Here is a 6472-nt window from a genome sequence, read left to right as displayed (position 1 = left end):
ATTTTTTAGATTTTTTTTGGATTTTTTTAATAATAAATGTGTGTTCCGAAGCCGGAGCACACACTCCGCACTCTCAGCACTAACCGCCGGGGAGAAGGGGAAGCACCGCCTCCTGCACCCTCTACTTATACCCCCCGCCGTACTCGCCCCGCCCACGCGCGTCTGACGCCGGGGCCCTACGCGAGCGACGGCGCCGGAGGAGGCGGAGGAAAGAGCGGAGGGAGAGAGGCGGCGGCGGCGGCGGAGGCGGCTGGCTGCGGGCGTGGGGGTGGGGGCCCGGGGCGGGGACGGCACTGCTGCGCACGCGCCAAGGCCGGAAGAGGGCGGGGCGGTATCCGGCCCCGCCCCCTCGCACACGCCACGCCCCGGCTCCCGCGGGCCCCGCCCCCGCCGGGAGGAGCGTTAACCCGTCCGCGCAGCGGGTGGGCGGCACGCTGGGCTTCCGGGTTCCTCGGCGCCCAACCGTCCCCCACGTGCACGATCTAGTCATCGCGCGTTCTCCTTCGCTCGCCACCCCCACCCACGTCCCCGGGCGGCGACGCCGGACACGGGCGGACGGGTGTGAGCCTCTCTGCAGGGCCGGGTGTCCGAGCTGTGCGCCGGTGGGAGGCAAGGGAGCTGGCCCGGTTTCCTACCCGGACCGCACTACGAGTCCCAGCGGGCAGCGCCGCCACGCGCGTGGGCCGCGGAAGCGGTGCCTGTCGGGAGCTGGAGTTCTCAACGGCCGCTGGCTCGCTGACCTCAACCGGACCCCAACCGTCCCGGGCGTGACCTGGCACGGGTCCGGGGCGCTCGACGCGGCGGAGGGGAGGGAGGGAGGGAGAGAGGGAGGGAGGGGCGGGCGCGGCTGTTGGGAGTCTGGCGGCTGGAGATGGTCTGTTGGCATCACTACGTTTCTTTGCAGTGGAAAACAGGACTCGATAAAAATGGATAACCCTCCCCCCCCCGGAAAGTATGCGTTCCTCACAATTACTCGCTGCCTGTCACTCTCAACAAAACAAACCCGACAGATTGAGGAGTAGTCAAAATCCTTAGTAGCCTGCTTAACCCGGCCATTGTAGCCACGCCTTTAACGCAGCACCCTGGAGGCAAGGGCAGGCACATCTGAGTTCAGGGCCAGCCTAGTCTACACAGCAAGATCCAGGCCAGCCAGGGTTGTGATACACACAAATCCACATTGGTTAAGATAATAGTTTTGAAAACCGTGTTGTTGTGTGCTTTACAAATGAGTCCAATTTAGGGCTGTTCTATAGGAAGACACATCTATTACTATGGACTATAAGTATTCAATTTACTAGGACCCTAGTTAAAATAGTCAATCAGAAAACCACTGTTAATGCCGGGTGTGTTGGCGCACGCCTTTAATCCCAGCACTCAGAAGGCAGAATCAGGTGAATCTCAGAGTTTAAGGCCAGACTGATCTACAGAGCTAATTCCAGGACAGCCAGGGCTACACACAGAAACCCTGTCTCAAAAACCGACCAACCAAAAAGAACCTATTCTAAAATATTTCAAAATAAAACAGTGATGATTCCAAAGTAGTTTAAGAGAAAATGACGTCATTTTAACTCCTGAGTTAGAGCAATATAAAACAAAAACCAGAAGGGGCATTCCGGATGGCTGTCAGGATAGCTCAGTGGGTAGAGGCGCTTGCTGTCACACCTGGTGGCCTGAGTTGTGTACTTCAGGCCTGCGTGGAAGGCAAGAACCAGCCCCTGCAAGTCTTTTTCTGCACACATTCCATTATAACAACGCATGAAAGGAACTTGGAAAGATGGCGGCAAGAGTTAAAATCACGTATAATCACTACCTTTGCCTCTGTCTCTAACATATTGCATCAGCCGGTGTTCTCTAGAGTCACAGAACTCTCTATATAATATATATATATATATAGGAATTTATTGAAATGACTGCAGCCCAACAATGCGAGCTTGGATGACAAGGGTAAGCAGGCAAAGAACACTCTTCTCCCTTTGCCTTTATAGAGTATTCCAAAGAAAGATGAGGCCCAGATTAAAGGTGTACACTATCAAAAGTTGTCTGTGTTGTAAATCTTTTTTTTTTTTTTTTTGTTTGGTTTTTTGAGACAGGGTTTCTCTGTGTAGCCCTGGCTGTCCTGGAACTCACTGTGTAGACCAGGCTGGCCTCGAACTCAGAGATCCACCTGCCTCTGCCTCCTGAGTGCTGGGATTAAAGGCGTAAGCCACCACCATCCAGCATAAATCCACTTTGTACAAACTTCCAAATGGTAAGTGCAGTTAGGAACTCAGCTCGTTGGACTGAGCAGCTGCTCGACTTTGGATTTCCCATTCACAGCCACCATTGTTAGATGCAGCTACTCCCGAATCACCACGCATCACCACACAGAGACTTTTTATTAATTATGAAAGCTCAGCCAATAACTTAGGCTTGTTATTAACTAGCTCTTATAACTTTAATTAACCCATTTTAATTAATTTTCTTCCTGCCTCATCTCCATAGCACCCATACTACTCGCTCTGTGTCTCAAGGCATCTCCCTTCTCCTTCCCAGCATCCTCTCTGCCTTCAAAAATCCTGCCTAGCTATTGGCTGTTCAGCTTTTTATTAAGTCAATCTGAGTGACACATCTTTAAAGTGTACAAAAAGATTATTCTGCAACAATTGGACTGCAGCCTGTAAACCATACCAATAAATTCACACACACACACACACACACACACACACACACACACACACACAGAGAGAGAGAGAGAGAGAGAGAGAGAGAGAGAGAGAGAGAGAGAGATAGATTGATTCATTCCCTAAGTCCCGTGGCTCTGGAGAACCCTGACTAATACGTATTTTGGCACCAGAGTGGTTCTGGTGAAACAGGAATATTGGATGACCTTTTAAGTATCTGGAATAGGCTTTTTGATTCACCAGCATCTTCAACTACTGAAGCCTCTCCAACTCTCCAGTCCCTCTCTCCTGGGAGCTCAGAAAGTACTGGAAACCCATAGTGTAAACTATATTTCACATTTATAGAGATAAACGCCTTTGATTATCTTGGTTCATCAGTAGTAAATGGCAATGGACTTGGTGATGTTGTATTTGAAACCTTTGAGGGTTTGGGGGGAAATGCTGCTGCCGGTCGGTTGCTCTTAATATCTCTAGATAAATTGCTAAAGGATAGGAAGGAGCTCCATGATAAAATTAACCAAATTCAGAATACAGTGAAGGACAACAATGACCTCAGTGGTAAAACTGACAGCTCCAGGTGTGAAAAAACAGTCTGTTTCTAAGTGTGCCCTGGAAAAGAGTCTCCCTTCCAGCAGCCACAGAGTTTGAGTTTCAGAAAATCAGACCAAAGCCCTCACTGTAAGGTTGGCTGAACTACAATGAAAATTCAAATGAAAATTCAAGTCTCAGGCTCCGAGAATGTCAGTAGTTAAAGCAAGGGCCTTAATTGGTAAAGAACGGGCTCCTATAACTTGGGATGGGGATGTGTGGGAGGACCCTACTGAAGCTGGGAACTTTGAACCCTCAGATTCTCAAGGGTTTATCTCGCTTGAGGAAACAGTACCCTCAGCCCCACCCCTTGGAACACTGCCCTTTTCAACTTTCATTGAGGAAGCTAATCCTCTGGTGCCTGCTAAATCAGGAGTAACTTTCTCTGAAGGAAAGGCCAGTGTCCCTCCAGTTACCAATAGTTGGCCCTAGACTTATAACCAGACTCAAGGCAAAGCAAACTCCTAGAGGGGAGGTAGAAAGTGTGGTCCACAAGGAAGTGGAGCTTAATGGTCTTGCTAATTTGTCCAAGCAGAAACCTGGGGAATACGTGTAGGAATGGTTAGGGTGTGGGATAATGGTAGAAGGATGATGAACGAGACCAGGCTGAGTTGATTGACATGGAACCCCTGAGTAGAGATTCTAGGTTTAATATGGAAGCTCACACAGGTAAACATGTGAAAAGTTAACAGGGCGGTGGTGGCACATGCCTTTAATCCCAGCACCCGGAGGCAGAGGTGGGCGGATCTCCATGAGTTCGAAGCCAGCCTGGTCTACAGAGTGAGTTCCAGGACAGTCAGGGCTGTTACACAGACAAACCCTATCACAAACCCCTCCCCCCTCAAAGTGAAACATTTGAGTGGTTGGCTGAAGCATTTATCAAAAGCTGGCCTACTAAAAAAGAGCTGGAGATGTCTGATAACCCTTGGCTTAGTGTTGAAGGGATGTTTAAGGCTCGGGGAAATTGCAACACTAGGGTGAGCATGCTGTACAAAGCCCAATCCTCTGCAAGGGGAAGGCCCAGAAGACACAACCTTCACAGATCCTACAAGACATGAAATGGTGAGGGGGCACCAACACATTGCATCGCCGTCCTTTTCCTTGTGCCAGACCTTACGTTTGGAGATGCTGATACTCAATCGGATGAACTGAATGCAAGCGGTTTAATTGGGCCCCAAGGCAGCAGGGGCCAGGCGGCAGCATTGAACCGCCAGAAGCTGGGTGATCATAGCTATCATACTACAGGCAACATAACAAAACGGTGTTCATAATGGTCATCACAGATAAGGCAAATTTCAGAGTGGCCTGATTTGTATGAACTTTTGGTACTGGCTAATCAATTATGGTGTTTCCAGGCATGAAACAGATTTTCAAAGCCTACTACTATCAGTTTTATCTGTATACGCAGAAAAATTCTCAGACAAATGAAAGAAAGGCCGCATTGGATTATGGCAAAGGCACCTCGGTCAGCGAACCAATTTGCAGACCCAGAACTCCTTTAACGAAGGGTAGGTTCCCCTGACGAAGGACCCTGAATGAGGGGGTAGCCAGGTTCCCCTGACGAAGGACCCTGATTAGACACCTAAAAGTTTTACTGTTAAGCTTTCTCCAGTTCTCCTCAAGAGAAGATTTTTTACCAAGGTAACTGTACACTGGGGAAGGGGAACAATCAGACTTTCTGGGGTCTGTTGGATACTGGTTCTGAACTGATCTTGATTCAGGGAGATCCTGAGAAACACTGTGGTCCTCCAGTTAAAGGAGGGGCTTATGGAGGCCAGGTGATAATGGAGCTTTGGTGGATGTCTGCTCTCAGTAGGCCCAGTAGTTCCCCTGATATTTTGTTTGTATTTTAATAAAGCTTGTTTGAAGGTCAGAAAAGCAAAACAACCAGTCACTGGCTCTTACCTCTACCTCAGTCCAAAATGGCGATCCTGCCTCCAGGAATCTCAGAATGAGACTGAATCTGAGATCTGTCTCCTCCCGTTTTATATTCCTCTCCAAGGCTGGGATTAAAGGTGTGCACAGCTGAGATTAAAGGCATGCACTGGCTGGTTTCTATGACATACTTGAAGCACAATTATTATAAACTCAGAGACAGAAATTGGGGTTCAATCTGAAGATCTGAAAAACACAACAGCCAGCCACTGGCTTGTACTTTGAGCTCAGTCCAAAATGGTGATTCTGCCTCCAGGAATCTCAGAATGAGGCTGGGACTGAGAGCTGTCTCCTCCCGTTTTATATTCCTCTCTAGTTCTAGGATTAAGGGTGTGCACCACTACCACCTGGTTTCTATGGCAAGCTAGTGTGGCTACTGGGATTAAAGGTGTGTGTTATTGCTGCCTGGTCTGTAAGGCTGGCCAGTGTGGCTGTTTTACTTTTCTGATCCTGTTGTGGGAGCTGCGGGGCTGCATTCCGCCACCCAGCTCCCACCACTGGCTAGCTTTACCCAAAATAACAACACACAAACTGTATTCTTTTAAACACTGTTTGGCCCATTAACTCTAGCCCTTACAGGCTAATTCTCATATCCCGATCAACCCATCTCTAATAATCTGTGTAGCATCAGTCTTACCAGGAAAGATTCAGCATGTCTGACCTGGCAGCTTGCTCCATGGCGTCTGCTTCAGACAGCAGAGCTATCGCGTCTTCCCGGGAGAGGGGAGCATGGTGTCTCTCTGAGCTCACTTCCTCTTTCTCCCAGCATTCTGTTCTGTTTACTCCTCCCACCTATGTTTTAACCTATCAGGGCCAAGCAGTTTCTTTATTGCTTAACCAATGAAATCAACAGATTGATATATGACACTCCCACATGATCCTCAGGCCAGTTTTATTTATGAATGACTGAATGAAATATCTCTACACAGATGTATAACTGGGATAGATATGGAGTGGGCAGAATTCTCACATTGGCTCCCTGACCTGTGGAGTGAGGGCTATTATGGTTGCAAAGCCTAAATGGAAGCCTATCGAGTTGTCTCTGCCAAAGGAAATAGTGAATCAAAAACAGCATCACATCCGTGGAGGAACTGCAGAAATTTAAGGCACCATCAACGACTTGAAAGATGCAGGGAGGTGGTTCCTACCACATCTCCCTTTAACTCTCCCATCTGTCCAGTGCAGAAGAAAGATGGATCGTGGAGGATGACAGTTCATTATAGACAACTCAGTCAGGTAGTGAGTCCAATTGCAGCTGCTGTTATCCCTTAGCCAAAGAAACTTCGAAG

This window comes from Microtus ochrogaster, unplaced genomic scaffold (assembly GCF_000317375.1).
Source record: "Microtus ochrogaster isolate Prairie Vole_2 unplaced genomic scaffold, MicOch1.0 UNK29, whole genome shotgun sequence".
NCBI lineage: Eukaryota > Metazoa > Chordata > Mammalia > Rodentia > Cricetidae > Microtus > Microtus ochrogaster.
This window is presented reverse-complemented; position numbering follows the sequence as displayed.